Source organism: Loxodonta africana, chromosome 4, assembly GCF_030014295.1.
Source record: "Loxodonta africana isolate mLoxAfr1 chromosome 4, mLoxAfr1.hap2, whole genome shotgun sequence".
NCBI classification, from domain to species: Eukaryota; Metazoa; Chordata; class Mammalia; order Proboscidea; family Elephantidae; genus Loxodonta; species Loxodonta africana.
Genome location: NC_087345.1, coordinates 144,440,682 through 144,459,379, shown reverse-complemented (window position 1 = coordinate 144,459,379; position 18,698 = coordinate 144,440,682). Strand labels below are relative to the sequence as shown.

General features: G+C 38.7%; 1 protein-coding gene across 1 annotated transcript in view; it reads right to left on the bottom strand.

Moving 5' to 3' along the window:
* FBH1 (F-box DNA helicase 1) overlaps positions 1 to 18,698 on the bottom strand; it is a 96,555-nt gene that overhangs the window by 4,426 nt on the left and 73,431 nt on the right. The gene's annotated exons all lie outside the window — the stretch shown is intronic.

Here is an 18,698-nt window from a genome sequence, read left to right as displayed (position 1 = left end):
GAACCTTGCCCCATTCTGCCTCTCCAACCTCCTTTCCCACTGCTTCCCAGGAATCATCCTACTGCCTCCTCATGTGTCAGGCACATTGCCAATGTTCAACCGTCTGTCATTCCTTCACTCATCCTCTCTACATCCAATCTATGTTTCAAGAGCCTGCTCAAATTTTACCTTCTCCAGAGAGCCTTCATTAACTACTCAAATTTATAAAAACATCTGCTTCTGAACCCTTGTAACATTTATTTTCTATTAATATGGCATCTGCTAAGTGGAAAGAACATAGGACTTAGAACACCTGATTTCAAGTTTTCATTCTACCATTTGCTAGCTTTGTCACCTTGGAGAAGTCACTTAAGCTATATGAACTGACATTCCTTCTCTTTAAAGCAGGGATAGTAACTCATGTATCGCCCTTCTCACACAGGTATAAGGATCAAATGAGATATTTGAAAGTGTTTATGAACCAGTATTTGTCTCCTCTCTCTCTATGTATTAAAAAAAAAACCCATTGCTGTCAAGTTGGTTCTGACTCATAGTTACCCTATAGGACAGAATAGAACTGCCCCATATGGTTTCCAAGGAATGCCTGGTAGACTCGAACTGCCAACCTTATGGTTAGCAACTGTAGCTCTTAACCACTACACCACCAGGGTTTCCCTCTACATACTAGAAATGCTGCAATATAAGACCTGGTACTTATCCTCAAAGTGCTTACAGCCTGGTTAAAGGAAAAGACGTACATTAAAAGAAAACAAACACCTTATACCACAGGTTAGTGGACAGTAAGTGTCACGTGAGTTGTGAACACAGACAGCAGCGCTACACAAGTTCAGAAAAGGAAGAAATCACTGTAAGGCCTGGATATTTGAGGAATACTTTGGAGGTAACAGGACTTGAGTTGGAAGGATGGGTGGAAATTAAGTAAATAGAAACAGGCAGGGAACATTCTAAACAGTGAGAAAGACAGAGAACAGATGCCAATAGGAAAGCATGTGACAAGCTGAGGAAAGAAAGTGCGAATCAGTTGAGCTGATGGACTATTTGTAAGGCTACTATGAATGATAAGGAAGAGGTTAGATTGTGACTTACATTAGCTAACACAGTTCTGGGAGGGTTGCTCAGTAAATATATTAAGCAAAACTGAAAACGAGAGAAAAGAAGTTTTAAAGAGAAAACGTTGTTCAAGGACTGAATACAATCAGCAGAACTTTAGGATCTCAGTTCTAAGTCCATGGCTCTATCCAACTGCTCCCTTCTTAGACTGAGGTGGTTTTCTGTCTAGTGCTGTTACCTCACTTCTCTGGGTGGAGAGCCAAAAACATCACAAAACAAGTGTGTCTTCTTCAAGATCCTCTTTGAGATAAATGCCATCGAGTTGCTCTAGGATCAAGCGGTCCAGGGCTACCTGGCTGCCTGTGACTGCTTGTATTTTCAACGTGTTCCAAGGAACCTGAGAGGCTAACAAGGAGGCAGAGCTTAGAAGGAGCTCTAAGCCCTCCCCAATCCCACCCAGTCCTGTATAATTGGGAGCTACACCTTTTAATTGGGAGTCAAAGCTGGTTTGAAGAATTCCATGGCTCAAAGTCATCTGAAAGCCTTCTATTCTTTCTGTTTAAAAAAAAAAAAAGTGATTTTTTTTTCTTTGAACCCATGGAAATACCATGAGTTTTGGAATCAGAGTTGAGTGCTAATCAAAAAGCTATTCCATGTGACCCTGAGCATAATGGCCCTGGCCAATTTACTCTTCAGAGCCTGGTTCATCATCTGGAAAAGGTGATTGTCAAAATCTGTTTCCCAGGTTTATTGTGAGAATTAAAAAAAATAACATACACAAAGGCCTAATAGTGTCTAACATGTAGGAGGCACTTAATAAATGCTAATTTCATGTTCTCCACTGTTAAATTACCTTTTGAGATCTACTTATGAAATCTATTTACATACTGGATAATCAGGTACTGGTGGCTATCTACTCCTCTCCTTCCTTCTCAAATAAATTACAACTTTTTTTAGGTATTTATTTTCTTTCACCAGCTATGTGCGTTGAAGGAAACTGAATTCATCCCAAGCTCCAGGGAAGAAAACCCTGATTTTTTTAAGCCATTCCCCTTGCTAGTAGTAATTGGTTTAGGAAAAAAAAGACAGGTAGCCCAATTCTGGTCAATGAGATGTTGAAGTCTGCTAGAGAAGCTACTGGGAAAGGTTTCCTTGCTCCTAAGAGACATAGAAGATAAACTTACTTCTTCCTCTGATGCTGCCATATCTGAACTCAGTGCCTGAAACTGTTGCGAACATCTTATGAGACAAGCCAGCCTGGGGACAAAGCTCACACACTAAAGGTGGCAGAAAGGAGAAAAAGAACCTGGGTTCTTAATGATAATGTTAAGCAGCTGATAATACCACATCTGGAATCTGCCCTCCACTGGACTCCTAGGTAAAATAAGTTTTGTTTAATGCTCTTTTGAGTTTTTGTTTTTGGATACTTGCAGCCCAGAACATCCTGCTACTGAATTTGGTAATAAAAAGTGTGGATGTTGTAACAGTTCCTAAAATGTGGAATTAGCTGAGTAAAGGAGGTAGACAGAGAGTAGTAAAGACTGTACTACTTTAGGCTAGGTAGTCATTGACCCTTTGTTATGTAGTTGTCAAACAAATGATTAAAATGTTACCTGATTTAATCTGTCCAGAGTAGGAAATGTAGTATTAGGGAAATGATTTTTTTTTTTTTAATCCAGAATCACTTGGGCAGCTCCTGTCTGGAGGCAAGATGAGAAGGCAGAAAGCGACAGGAACTGGTCAAATGGACACAGGGGACCAGGGGTGGAGAAAAGGGGAAAAGAAGCCTTAAAAAGCAAGGGTTGTGGAGAAAAGGAAAGGAAGAGTGTGCTGTCACATTGTGGGGATTGCAACTAGTGTCAAAAACAATTAGTGTATAAATTATTGTATGAAAAATTTAAATAATAATAATAATAATAAAACTACTTATTACAGGAAAAAAAATCCAGAACCACCAAATTGTACACTTAAAAAAAAAAGTCTAGGATGTTGATGCTGTGTTGGCTACTTCTTGGTGCCTTAAGTAAAGCCCTTTGAAAGATAAGGTTAGGACATCACATCAACAGAAAAAAGGAAAAGAAACATGATCATCTCTATGGATACAGAAAAAGGATTTGATAAAATCCAATATTCTTTCTTGATGAAAATGCTAAAGAAGATTGGAATAGAAGGGAAATTCCTCAATATGATTCAGGGTGTATATGAAAAGCCAACAGCCAACATTATACTTAATGGAAAAAGACTGAGAGCGTGCCACTTGAAATTGGGAACAAGACAAGGGTGCCGACCCTCTCCTATTCGATACTGTATTAGAAGTCCTAGTCAGAGTAATAAGACAAGAAAAAGATATAAAACGTATCTGGATTGGAAAAGAAGTAAAATTATCTCTCTTTGTGAATAATATGATCTATATAAAGAAAATCTCAAGGTGTCCACAAGAAAACTTCTAGTGTTGATAAAAGAATTTAATAAAGTTACAGGGTACAGGTCAACAAATAAAAATCAGTTGGGTTTCTGTACACAAACAATGAGAAATCTGAAAGGGAAATTAGGGAAACAATTTTATTTATAATAGCATCTAAGGGAATAAAATACCTAGGAATATATCTAACCAGGGAAGTCAAGGACTGATATAATGAAAACTATAAAACACTGCTAAAGAGATTAAAGACTTAAACAGAAAGATGTTTCATGTTCATGGATTGGAAGACTTAATATTGTTAAGATGTCAATACTACCCAAAGTGATCTACAGATTCAATGCAATCCCAATCAAAATTCCAACAGCTTTCTTTACAGAAATGGAGAAACCAGTTCTCAACTTTATATGGAATGGCAAGAGGCCTTGAATAGCTAATGTTGAAAGAGAAAAACAAAGTAGGTGGACTCACATCTCCTGATTTTGAAACATACTATACAGATACAGCAATCAAAACAGATAAGTGCTGGTATAACAACAGATACTTAGACGGATGGAACAGAATTGAGAGGCCAGAAATAAACTCACACATTTATGGTCAACTGGTTTTTGACAAGGGTGCTAAGTCCATTCAATGGGAAAGAAGAATCTCTTCAATAAATGGTGCTGGGAAAATTAGATTTCCACATGCAGAAAATGAAACAGGATCCATGCCTCACACCATACAACAAAAACAAATTTAAAATGGATTTAAGACCTAAATGTACAAAATAAAACCATAAAATTCTTAGAAGAACAAACAGGGGCAAGGCTGTCAGAAGTAGCTTTTGACAATGAATTAACTAATATAATAACAAAAGTATAAACAGCAAAAAAAAATTAATAAATGGGATCTCATAAAAATTAAAAACTTTTGTTCATCAAAACACTTTACCAAAAAGTGAAAAGACAAGCTACTGAGAGAATATCTTCAAAAACCATATATCTGGCAAGAATCTAAAAACCAAAATATATATAAAATTCTGACAACTTAACAACAAAAATACAAATAACTCAATCATAAAATGGGCAGAGGACTTGAACAGACATTTCACCAAAGAAGACATTCAAATGGCTACCAAACACATGAAAAGATACTCAGCATCATTAGCCATCAGAGAGATGCAATTTAAAACCACAATGAGATACCATTTCACTCCCATTTTTTGAGGATGGCTAAGATAAAAAAAAATGAAAATAACAAATGTTGGTGAGGATGTGGGGAAATTGAAACCTTTACCCATTGCTGGTGGGAATGCAAAATGGTGGAGCTGTTGTGGAAAACAGTGTGACAGTTCCTCAAAAAAAATTAAAAAATAGAACTACCATATGACCCAGCAGTTCCACTCCTAGATTTATATCCAAAAGACTTGAAAGCAAAAAGAGACTTGTACGCCAGTGTTCACTGCAGCACTATTCACAATAGCCAAAAGGTGGAAATAACCTAAGTGCCCATCGATAGATGAATGGATAAACAAAACTTGGAACAAACATACAATGGAATACTACTCAACAAGCAGGAGAAATGAAGTTTCGATACATGCTACAATACGGATGGAGCTTGAAGACATTATGCTGAGTGAAATAAGCCACTTACAAAAGAACAAATATTGTATGACCTCACTTATATAAAAGGACAAGAAAAGGCAAATGTAGAGACCAAAGTTTATTAATGGTTACCAAGGGTGAAAGGGAGGAGGAAGAAAGGAATTAACAGTGATGGAAAAATCACATTGATTAAGGGTAGGGCTGCACAGCCAATTATTTATAATTGTTGACAATAAGTTGCACACATGTAAAAAACTGAATTGGCAAAAGTTGTGTTATACATTGTGCTGGAGGTCCTAGGCAGGGTTATTAGGCTAGATAAAGAAATAAAGGGCATCCAAATTGGCAAAGAATAAGTAAAAGTATCTCTATTTGCAGATGACATGATCTTATATATAGAAAAACCAAAAGAATCCTCAAGAAAACTACCAAAACTAACAGGAGAGTTTAGCAGAGTTTCAGGATACAAGATAAACATACAAAAATCAGAGTAAAAAAGAGAAAGTCAAAAAGAAAATCACCACATCAATACCATTTACAATAGCCCCCAAGAAGATAAAAAACTTAGGAATAAATCTAACCAGAGACGAAAAAGACCTATACAAAGAAAACTATAAGATGCTACTGCAAGAAACCAAAAGAGACTTACATAAGTGGAAAAACCTACCTTGTTCATGGATAGGAAGACTCAACATTGTAAAAATGTCTATTCTACCCAAAGAGATCTATAGATACAATGCAATCCCGATCTGAATACCAGTGACATTTTTTTAATGAGATGGAGAAACAAATTACCAACTTCATGTGGAAGGGAAAGAGGCCCCAGCTAAGTAAAGCATTACTGAAAAAAAAAAAGCAAAGTGGGAGGCCTCACACTACCTGATTTTAGAACCTATTATACTGCCACAGTAGTCAAAGCAGCCTGGTACTGGTACAACAACAGATATATAAACCAATGGAACAAAATTGAGAATCCAGACATAAATCCATCCACATACGAACGGTTGATATTTGACAAAGGCCCAAATGCAGTTAAATGGGGGAAAGGCAGTCTCTTTAACAAATGGTGCTGGCATAATTGGATATTCATCTGCAAAAAAAATGAAACAAGATCCATACCTCAAACCATGCACAAAAAAGAACTCAAAATGGATCAAAGACCTAAATATAAAATCTAAAACGATAAAGATCATGGAAGAAAAAATAGGGACAACGTTAGGAGCCCTAATACATGGCATAAACAGTATACAAAACATTACTAACAATGTACAAACACCAGAAGAGAAACTAGATAATTGGTAGCTCCTAAAAAGCAAACACCTGTGCTCATCCAAAGACTTCACCAAAAGAATAAAAAGATTACCCACAGACTGGGAAAGTTTTTCGCTAAGACATTTCCGATCAGCGTCTGAAATCTAAAATCTACATAATACTGCAAAAACTCAACTACAAAAAGACAAATAACCCAATTAAAAATTGGGCAAAAGATATGAACAGGCATTTCACTAAAGAAGACATTCAGGTAGCTAACAGATACAAAAGGAAATGCTTACCATCATTAGCCATTAGGGAAATGCAAATCAAAACTACAATGAGATTCCATCTCACTCCCACAAGGTCAGCATTAATCAAAAAAACACAAAATAATAAATGTTGTAGAGGTTGTAGAGAGACTGGAACACTTATACACTGCCAGTGGCATAACCACTTTGGAAATTGATTTGGTGCTTCCTTAAAAAGCTAGAAATAGAACTATCATATGATCCAGCAATTCTACTCCTTACGATATATCCTGGAGAAATAAGAGCCTGCACATGAACAGATATATGCACACCCACGTTCATTGCAGGACTGTATACAATAGCAAAAAGGTGGAAGCAACCAAGGTGCCCATCAACGATAGATGAATGGATAAATAAATTATGGTATATTCACACAATGGAATACTACGTAACAATTAAGAACAACAATGCATTTGTGAAACAGCTCATAACATAGAGGAATCTGGAAGGCATTATCTGAGTGAAATTAGTCAGTTGCAAAAGGACAAATATTGTATGAGGCCACTATTATAAGAACTCTAGATAAAGTTTAAACACAGAAGAAAATATTCTTTGATGGTTACAAGGGTGGGATGGGAGGGAGAGGGATATTCACTAACCAGGTAGTAGACAAGAATTATTTTAGGTGAAGGGAAGGGCAACACACAACACAGGGAAGTCAGCACAACTAGACTAAACCAAAAGCAATTTCCTGAATACAACCAAATGCTTTGAAGGCCAGAGTAGCAGGGATGGGGGTCTGGGGACCATGGTTTCAGGGGACATCTAGATCAACTAGCATAACAAAATGTATTAAGAAAATGTTCTGCATCCCACTTTGGTGAGAGGCGTCTGGGGTCTTAAACACTAGCAAGTGGCCATCTAAGATGCATCATTTGGTCTCAACCTACCTGGAGCAAAGGAGAATGAAGAACACCAAAGATAAATGGTAAAGATGAGCCCAAAAGACAGAAAGGGCCACATAAACCAGAGACCAGAAGAACTAGATGGTGCCTGGCTATACCGATGACTGCCCTGACAGGGAACACAACAGAGAATCCCTGATGGAGCAGGAGAACAGTGGGATGCGGATCTCAAATTCTCGTAAAAAGACCAGGCTTAATGGTCTGAGACTGGAGGAACCCTAACAGTCAGGGTCCCTGGACCCTTTGTTAGCCCAAGGTTAGAACCATTCCCACAGCCAACTCTCCAGATAGGGATTGGACTGGACTATGAGATAGACTATGACACTGGTGAGGAGTGAGCTTCTTGGCTCAAGTAGACACATGAGACTATGTGGGCAACTCTTGTCTGGTGGCGAGAAGAGAAGAAAGAGGGGTACGGGAGCTGGTCGAATGGACTTGGGGAATACAGGATAGAGGAGGAACGTGCTGTTGCATTAGGAAAAGAGCAGCTAGGAGTACACAGTAAGGTGTGTACAACTTTTTGTATGAGAGACTGACTTGATCTGTAAACTTTCACCTAAAGCACAATTTAAAAAAAAAAAGTTGTGTTATAAATGTATTTACAATGGCAAAATTTGAAGCTGCTGAGGCTGCTTAGGTAAAACCAAACACCTCATAGGATTTCATTCCTTGGTTTGGAGGTTTAGGGTCATGGTTTCTTAGGACATCCCAATTAATTGGACTAATAACATGTTTAGTGCTTCTGTTCTATATTCTAGTTTGTTGTGTAGTGCCTGGGGTCTTCAAAGCTTGCAACTGGCCATCCAGGTCACAACAGTTGGTCTCTATTTACCTGGAGCAACAGGAGAGTCAAGCATAGAAGAAGAATTTGCAATGTGTGGCTAACTGCCTCCATGAACAGCTGCCTCTTTTGCCATGAGACCTGAAGAACTAGGTGGTGCCTGGCTACCATTACTGAACATTTTGATCAAAGATTCCATAGAAGAATCCTGATCTAAAGGGGGAAAATGCTGAACAGATTTTCAAATTCCCATAGACTCCAGACTTTCTGGGGCCAGGGAAGGTAGATGAACCCCTGAAACTATTGCCCTGAGATAATCATTAAACCTTAAACCAAAAATATCCCCTAAAGCCTTCTTAAAACCAAATAGTTTTAGCTTAACTAGTAAAATAAGTCTGCCTTGAGCATTATACTCTTTTAAGAACTATCTATATGGGATCAAATTGACAACAGCAACTCGAAAGACAGGAACTTTAGGGGGCAGTGAGTTTGTTAATGAGGGAGGAACAACTCAGAAAAGGAAGGTGAGAATGGTTGTGCAACTTGAAGAATGTAATCAATGTCACTAAATTGTACACAGAAATTGTTGAATTGGTGTATGTTTTGCTGTGTATATTCTCAATGACAACAACAATATAAATAAAATTTGTGAAAAGAAAAGATAAACTTAAGAGAAAAAAGTAGAAAAAAACCCTCAAATTCTTAAAAAAGGCCAGACTTACTGGACTGGTAAAGACTAGAGGAACCACCGATACCACCACCCAGAGATACCCTTTAAACTTTGCACTGAAACCACTCCCGGAGATCACCCTTCAGCTAAATAACTGATCGGCTCATAAACAGTATCACCCACGAATACTGTGATCCTTTAAAAAATCATCTACATGAGACCAAAAGGTCAACATTTACCCTAAAGCAAAGATGAGAAAATAAGGGATGGGGGGGTGCAGGGCAGCTAGATTAATGGTAATGGAATAACCAGAATGGAAATAATAAGAACGTTGACACATTGTAAAAAATGTAACCAATGTCGCTAAACAATATGTATAGAAATTTTTAAATGGGAACCTTATTTGCTATGTAAACTTACACTAAAAACACCATATATATATGTATATATATATATATATATATATATATATATATATAAATCGACTGGATGGCACTGGGTTTGGATTATATACATATATACATACATATATACATACATATATACATACATATATACATACATATATACATACATACATACATACATACATACATATATACATATATACATATATATATATATATGATAAGCTTAGTGTGAAGGTGTCCTGCCTGGAAGTAGACAGAAGAAAACATGGCTTTGCTATCAGGTCTCTTCTACCTGCAGTCCAGGTTAGACTGATATTCTAATTATAACAAGAAATTCCTGAAGGGTTTTAAGCAGGAGAGTGATATGATTTAGTTTTCATTTTAAGACTGTATTTTTTACATGGAGAATAAAAGAGATGGGCCAAAGTAAAAGTGCAGAAAGCAACCGAAGGATGTTGCCACAGTCCAGGTGAGAAGAAATAGTGACCTGGTCTAAGAAGAACAGATGGAGAGAAATGGATAGATTCAAGATACATTTTAACAGTAAAATCAAAAGAACTAGCCGATGAATTGGATGGGGGCAGGGAGGATAGAGTGAAAGCAGGTGAAAAATCAAGGACTCCTGGGTTTCTGACTGGATGGTGGCAACATTTACTGAAGTGGGGAAGGCTGAATGGAGGAACAAGTTGTGCGTGGGGAGGAATCAAGAGCTGCATTTTGGATAGGTTGAGTTTGAAACATCAAGTGGAGTAATCAGGAAAGAAGTTATACACTGAGTTTGAAGCTCTGTTTCTCTCCATATAGTCTACCTCTTAAACCAGGTCACTAGAGATATAAAATATAAAAAATTTATTGGTAGTGAGGAATAGGATGGACAGCAACTACTGGGCCTTCTTGGAGAATCTGTAATTAAGGAGACCAGGGAAAAGGTGAGAGTCTGCTCCCAATGCTAAGAAAGGCCTCAGGGCCTACGTAAGCCTCAGTTGTTTAAATGATCATAGAAAGGGGTATGTAGGGTAGTCTTGGAATCACTGGGTAGTCCAAACAGTTAACACACTTGGCTGCTAACTGAAAAGTTGGAGGTTCAGGTCCACCCAGAGGTGTCTCCGAAGGAAGTCCTGGCATTCTACTTCTGAAAAGTCAGCCACTGAAAACCCCGTGGAGCACAATACTACTTTGACACACATTGCGTCATCATGAATCAGAGTCAACTGGAGGGCAACTTTTTTTTAGTAAGGTCTTAATCTGTCTGGGGACACTGTGCTAGAGGAATTCTGCCTGCCTCATTGCTGGGCCAGCTTTAACCGTATCCAGTGAAAATCTAAAGCAATCAGCCTTCAGCCTCTGGGTATATGCCACATTCCTAAAAACCCAGTGGTTCAGGGAGACTAGGAAAGGACGGATGGGCAAAGGTAAGGCTTGAGGAGAAATATTAAATCACAAGTAGCCTGATTCTAGAGGTGTCAAGTTGCTTTCCCATTCATTTAATTGCCCCTGGAGGCACACTGGACCCCACTACAGGAACAGAGTGTGGCATGCGACGTATGCTCAGTGACTGGGCATTCTGGGAGGGTGATTTCTCACATGGGACCTTATACTTTGGTGTTTCTCAAACTCTTCTTGAACCTAACCGTTTGACTTCTCTGCTCCCACACCTAGGCAGCTAGAAGGGGAAATAAAATGTATATCCACTAACAGGATGGTGTTCAATTTCAACCAGGTTAATACTGCCCAGCAATCCTATGTGTTTTTTGTCAGCTTCCACTTCACTCTCCTCTACGTTGCTCCAAACTTTTAAGTCTCTCTGGATGATCTAACTTCACAAGAAAAATATTCACCACTTGCAGTCTGCACCTATTCTTGCTTCCTTCCTATCTTATATCCTAATTCAACCCAGTCCACTATCAAACAACCATCCCCCTCTCTTTACATTTTGAAAACAAAAGCTCTTAATGCCACATCCTCCTCTATCTACCATCTTAGCTCTCCCCAGCCTAGCTTAATGCTGGTCTACATGTCCAGTGTCCTTTTCCTCACACACTCATATTTTAAAGTTTTATCACAGAGATATGCAGTTTAGAGGCAGTAGTTCCATAAGGTGCCTGTCCAAAAAGCACCGTATCTCTCCACTTCCCCCTTCCCAAAGGAAAATATTTTAAAGATCTTTCAACTGATTGTTTTGGCTTTACCTCTGTATCTCTGAATAGTAAGTTTATACGGACTTCTGCTTCCATTTTCAGTTTCAGGCATTGTACCTGATCTACTTACTCACTCCCCCTTTTCCACCACACATTCACAATTTCCTAACCTCCCAATACATAATGCTGATGTTATTAAGACTATGGGAACACTATTATATACAACTGAGCTAGGTAGTAAAACTATGGTTACTTTTTCTCTCCTACACAACCTATTGCTTTCCAAAAGTTCATAATTGCTTTTTTTATTCCTTAGTTTTCTATGCATTTATCACTAATTCAAAGCCTATAACACTCTGCTAATTAGCTAAACCTCCTATCAATACGTTCAAGAATATTTGGTATTCTAATTTCATCTTCTTGAGGAAATTGTACCTAGAGCCCTCTAACCTAATGTGGTCTAGTTGGTTGCCCTTCTCCTCTCTCCTACGTTGAATACCCTGTTCACTAGAGGAATATCCTTCTCATTCTTGGTTTTCTCCCTCATTTTATTGGACTACGTCCTCTAGCAGTAGCATCTTAAGATTGCATGGCAGGGGAAATTTTTTTGAGTGTGAAAATGCCTTTTCATTCTTGCGGTGCAGTGAATTATTTTAATATGGGCCTTCTAGCCATGGTCTTTGTGACTTCCCACAAAATGATTGGGTGGGACTATGCAAATAAGGTATACGGAACCCTAACGATGGAATTAGCAGTTTTGTCATCCCACTAGGCTAAAGGAAGCCAATCCCAGAAGCGGAGAGGGTACCTCATTACCAGGAGTGGAGCTGTTCCTTTGGGCCCAAAGGACCCAGGGTCCATGAGTTAAGACCCTCCTAGACCCAGAAGGCAGAAACAGAGCTATAACACCTGAAACAGCACAAGACGGTGAGAAGTGGTGGCAGCGAAACAGCAGCAGCAGAACCAGGAGACGGTGAGACGGTGAGACGGTGCAGCCTATGGAGCAACAAGGCAGCTACAGTGGGTGTGCTGACCCACGGAATGGAACAGGAGAACTAAGCACCTTCAGCCAGAAGGCTTGCTGGTGGAGTGGGGTGCCTCTGAGCACTTGTGGAGCTAAAAAGCTTGGTAACACTTGCCCAAGCAGGACAGAGGCCAGGCCAAGAGCCGAGGGGCCGAGGGTCCAAGGGCTTTGACACAGGCCAAAAAGCTGTCCTGACTGATAACTGTATCCCGCGTTGTTCCTGATCCTGAATTTTAACCTGTTACTTCCCTAATAAACCCCATTTAACTGTGAGTATGGTCTGTGAGTTGTGTGCCCATTGCAGTGAATTATCAAACCCAGCAGATGAGAAGACAGTGCTGTGGGAAGGGTGGCTGGTGTCAGAATTGGTAAAAAGGTTGGAGAGAAGAGGTATGTCTGACCTCAGCTTCATAGGAATCAGCTTTGGGCTGATGCTGATGGTGATTCTCTCTCCTCCCCATGAAGTTAGAGGTCAGTCTCCACCACACCATTTTTACAAATCTATTGATTGTTTGGGTAGCTTTAGAATTCTAAGTTGAAAATCACTTCTCAGTTTTGAACGTCTAGTGCCACTGCGGAGCCCTGGTGGTTCAGTGATTAAACACTTGGCTGCTAACCGAAAAGTCGGTGGTTCAAACCCAACAGCCACTCCACGGGAGAAAGATGTGGCAGTCTGCTCCTGTAAAGATTACCCCCTCGGAAATCCTACGGGGCAGTTCAACTCTGTCCTACAGGGTTGCTATGACTCAGAATTGATTCGATGGCAACAGTTTTGCTTTGGTTTTTGGTTAGTTCCAGTGCTACTGTTGAATAATCTGAAGACATTTTGATTCCTGGCCCTATGAATAGGACTTTTTTTTTTTTTCTTTATGGGAGCTTGTAGGATCTTTGTCTCTAGCGTTCTGAAAACGTCAGAATATAGTCAGTGTAGGTCTATTTTTACGCATTTTGCTAGGCATTTGGTGGGCTATTTCAATCAGGGAACTTATGTTGATCAGTATGGGTAATTTTCATCATCTTTTTTTTTAACTTCCCAGCCTGTTTTCTTCCTGAAACTCCTTCATCATTCAGATGCTCAACCTCTTAAATTGGCTCCCTGACTACTTGTTTCCTTGTATTTGTTCTTTATTTTTACTCTTACTTTCTGCATATTTTCTCAACTTAATCTTCGAACAATTCTGTTGTGGTTTTTCATTTCTTTCATGCTTTCAATTTTGTCTCTGAATGTCCTTTTATACATATCAATGTCAGTAATGACATTAGCATGATTAATTTCAGTGAGGCCAGAAGCAGACCGCAGTGGACTAAAGTGTGAGTAGGGAACTTAAGTAATTTGATGCATGAAAAAATTTACTCGTTTTTTTCCTAAAACAACTGTAAAATGACAACTGAAGGGCAAACATAACAAAATTTTGGAAGTTGGAAAGCAGGTGATGAGTAAATATACTATAGTTTTAAAATGTCTTCTTTTCCCTGCATTGGCTATTTCCTCCAAGCTGATTCTTTTCTGTTTGTTTTGATATCCAAGCTTCAAGATATAGGTTCTTTTCAGATGTTTGGTCATCCTATTGAAGAATGAACACTAGAAAGGTGTTTGAAACTCTGAGTACTTGGGGTGAGATCTGAAGATTGAAGGTTATTATCCAGTGGGTATCTGGATGACATATTTCCTGAGGGACCTCTAATGTCATTATCAATCTTCCCCAAAGAAGGAACTGTCAACACCCCACTTAGGTTTAGGCTGCCAGCACTCTGGGAGCTAAGTGGAAGAAGGAGAGGAATGAATATCATTCATTACATAAATATTTCCCCAGTGGCCTTCATTATATTATGATCTCTTGCCCTCAGCTGTGAGTAGAGTTCCTTACATTAAATGTTCCTCTATTTTATCCTCTCCAGAGAACGCATCTCCAGTCTTCTGCTAGGGTTGAAGAGTTGCCCAGTTACACAGAATACAGAAGAGAGCTGAGGATTTAATTGGTTTTTAAATAAACATTCTACTAATTTTCCTGTTTTTTGCTTCACTCCAATTCCAGAAGTACCTAATGCCATCAATTTCTACATCTTTTGAGAGCTCTAGGGCTTAGGGTTCAGTTTTCTCAGGTGAGCTAAGTTACCACTCATCCACCTGCTTCCCAGCTTCCAAAACCTTGTTTTGTTTGCCCTTCAGTTGTCATTTTACAATTGTTTTAGGAAAAAAAACAAGAGTAAATATATTTCTTGCATCAAATTACCGTAAGTTCCCTACTCGCACTTTAGTCCACTGCAGTCTGCTTCTGGCCTCACTGAAATTAATCACGCTAATGTCATTACTGACTTTCATAGTGTCAGTTAAAAGAACACATTTCCACCTTTATTTCACTTGGTCTCTTTATAGCACTGGATGCGGAAGACTTTTTTTTCTTTCTTAAACTCCTTTCTCTCCTGAGTTCAGTAACAATTCTATCATGATGGCTTTCCCCTGGAATCTGACTATCAGTTGTCACTCTTACTCACAAAATCCTCTTCATGTCTTTACCCCAAGTCTGCTGTTTCAAACGGCTTGGTCCTTGAACCTCTGCTCTTTTCATTTTTTATACCCTTCAGGGATGAACTCATCAAAACCCTTAAACTTAACTACCCTAACGACCACTTACATACTGACACTCTAAAAATATCTATTTCCAGGCCAAGGCTCTTTACTGAACTAAACAGACCTGTTTATCCAATAGCCTTCTGGACAATTCCACATAGTTTTCTCATTAAGTCCTACAAACTCAACATGATAAAAATCAAACTCATCATTTTTTAAAGAAACCTGCTACATCTCCTATTTTCCCAGTGTCAGTGAAAGGTGCCCTCACCCACTCTGGTGACCAACAGAAAACTTGGAATCACACTGAGAATCCTATCTCTCAATCCCTAAGCATTCTCCAAGTTCTACTGATTTTATCTTCTTCATATCTAGCAGTGTTTCTCAAAATTTAGTGTGCACCAGAATCATTTGTAGGGCTTGCTAAACATCAATTGCTGGGCCTCAACCTCAGAGTTTCTGATTCAACAGGTCTGGTCTTGTGACCGAGAATTTGCACTTCTAAAATTCCCAGGTGTTCTGGATTGAATTTTGTCCTCCAAATATGTGTGTCAACTTGGCTAGGCCATGATTCCCAGTATCGTGTGATTGTCCACCATTTTGTCATCTGACGTGATTTTCCTATGTGTTGTAAATCCTACCTCTCTGATGTTAGTAAGGCAGAATTAGAGGCAGTTATGCTCAGGAGGCAGTACTCATTGTACAAGATCAGACTGTATCTTGAGTCAATCTCTTTTGAGATATAAGAGAGAGAAGTGAGCAGACAGACATGGGGACCTCATACCACCAAGAAAGCGGCGCCTGGAGCAGAGTGCATCCTTTGGACCCAGGGTTCCTGTGCAGAGAAGCTCCTAGACCAGGGGAAGATTGATGACAAGAACCTTCCTCCAGAGCTGACAGAGACAGAAAGCCTTCCCCTGGAGCTGACACCCTGAATTTGGACTTGCAGCCTCCTAGACTGTGAGAGAATAAACTTCTCTTTGTTAAAGTCACCCACTTGTGGTATTTCTGTTATAGCAGCACTAAGACACCAGATGATGTTGATGCTGCTCATCTGGGGCCATACTTTAATAACCAGAAATCTATGTATTCATCCCCTCTCCTCACCAGTCCCATTTCAGTGGCTTTGACTCAGCCCAATGGCTAGCATTCCTGCTAAGACTACAGCCATTAGTCTCTTAATTTAGCTAAACGTACTAAAACATCCTTTGAACTACAACTGCAATAATCTTCCTAGAAAGGAAATCTGATGTCTAAAAGCTTTCAATGACTTCCTATAACTTTTCAGAATAATACTCAAACTCCTTTTCCTACCATGGAAGGCCCTTTATCACCTGGCCCTCTCTCTCTAGGCTACCATTTCTGTATACATACTCTGTTCTAGCCACATACATGTCTCTTATTTCCCCAAGCATTTCATACCTTTGGTATATAAATACTTTAAATGTCATGGAATGCCAATATTTTGGTTGATGTAATACCATCATCTCATTATTTAAAAAAAAAAAAAAATCTAGAATCTGAAACATTTATGTCTTTAAAATAATTTATGTGAAGACAAACTGATGCATAGTTTACAATATACTAGGGTATTGTAACACTTCTATTGTAAGAATAATTGTTATTTTTATTTCAAATACTTTCTAAACAAGTGGAATGTGACATAACAGCATTTATTCTTATATGGGTAACTCTGCATCAGAATCTTTACATACATGGTAAAAGATGGAGACAAATCAAAAATGCTTTCTTTGAAATAAAACCTAAACCGTGCTACCAACCGAATGCATATTTTTAAAATAATTCAAAAGATCTCCTCTTAGTTATCAAATAATAGGGCTATTCAAAAATTAGTGAATCAGATAAAAATACGTGGAACTAGCTTATATTATTCTCCCAATTAGTGTGGTTAAAGAAAAAAAAAAACCTACAGAAAATTTTGCACAAAAATACATTCACAACTAAATGAAAACTCTGATGGCTTTTATTTTAAAGACTGTACTTTTAAAAAGATCTAATAGATTTTCAAGTTCATGTAATGTTTAGTTCACAGTTTTCAGTAATACTTTCACTCTTTTCAACTAATCATTTATATTAAAATGTAACAGATATTTAAGATTTTAGAAGTTTGTATTTTTACTGGGTATTTTAAAAATTGCTTTTCTATTTGAAACAGACCAAATGTTTCATTTCTCTGATTTTTAAAAAGTATTCACACTTACCAGTATTAATTCCTATAATCTGGTATTTTCAAGATAAACACCAAAATACCAGTACTGACATTTTGCTCTGGTAGTGCTATCACCAAATACATTCTTTTCTTTCCTTCATGTTGTTCCTTCTTCCTAAAATATTCTTTCATTCTTTTAATAGTCAACAAACTTCTAGTATTTTTAAACACAGTTCCAGCATCACCTTCGTTGGGAAGCAATCCATACTTCTGTTTTGACAGAGATCCAAAAAAGCAAACCCCTTGCGACTGAGTCAATTCCAACTCACAGCAACCATACAGGACAGAGTAGACCTGCCAAATAGGGTTTTCAAGGAGCAGCTGGTAGATTTGAACTGCTAACCTTTTGGTAAGCAGTTGAGCTCTTAACCATTGCACCACCAGGGCTCCCTGATAGAGACACCCTTCCTCTACTCCTACAGCACTCACGTATACCTCTCTCAAAGCACTTTTCACCTCAAACTATAATCATGCTTATTAAATAATCATCTTCCTGAGATCAGGGGCTGTGTTTTGACCCTATCTACTATTTAGCATGTATATTTTTGTTTTTGTTTTTTTACTATTTAGCATGGTACCTGCTATGTAACAGGTGCTTATGAAGGTTCGCTGAATGAATGAATTCCCTTCTAATAAATAAACTGCTTCCTCTCTGATTCACAAAGCCAGATTTCTAGTAAACATGTTAATTGAACCTGCTCTTGCCACCTCTTCCCCAAAATCCCTCTTTTGAAGGACACTGAATACTACGATAAATCGAAATCATTTTCTCTTCTTCTCTTTTATTCCAAGTTATCTATACACATCAGATAAGGCTAGGCCAGAAGTATTGTCTGAGTGGATGAAATAACCTCATCTTTTTTTTCATTAAAGTAGCTTAATTCTGTCTTCAGGTCCAATTCTGTGAATTCTCCTCAATATACAAACACTGTTTTGGAATTCCACCCTTTCCAAGCACCCCTGGCCCAGTCCACAGCTGCCCAATCCAACACCATCCTTGCTTTAACCACCTGACCCACATTCTATGCTTCACTAGAGCTCTGGTCTAGGAGAGGTTAAGAGGGAGACTGTTAACAAGTGGAGTGATAAGGTCTACTCTCAGGCTCTGCTTGATGCAGCTCAGAGATAAAACGAGGCAAATTCCTTGGGTTATAATCCAAGACAGGTCCGATGCTGTGTCTACTAAACTGCTATATGGCAAAAATGTAAAACTACCACGTCCATCGACATCTAAGTGATATGGATTTTTCATTGGCGGTTTCTATAGGAGTAACTTTATTACATCAACCCTGCATCCCCAGGCACAGTGAACCAGCTACTACCTTCCCACCTCCCCCTACATATTTCCCTC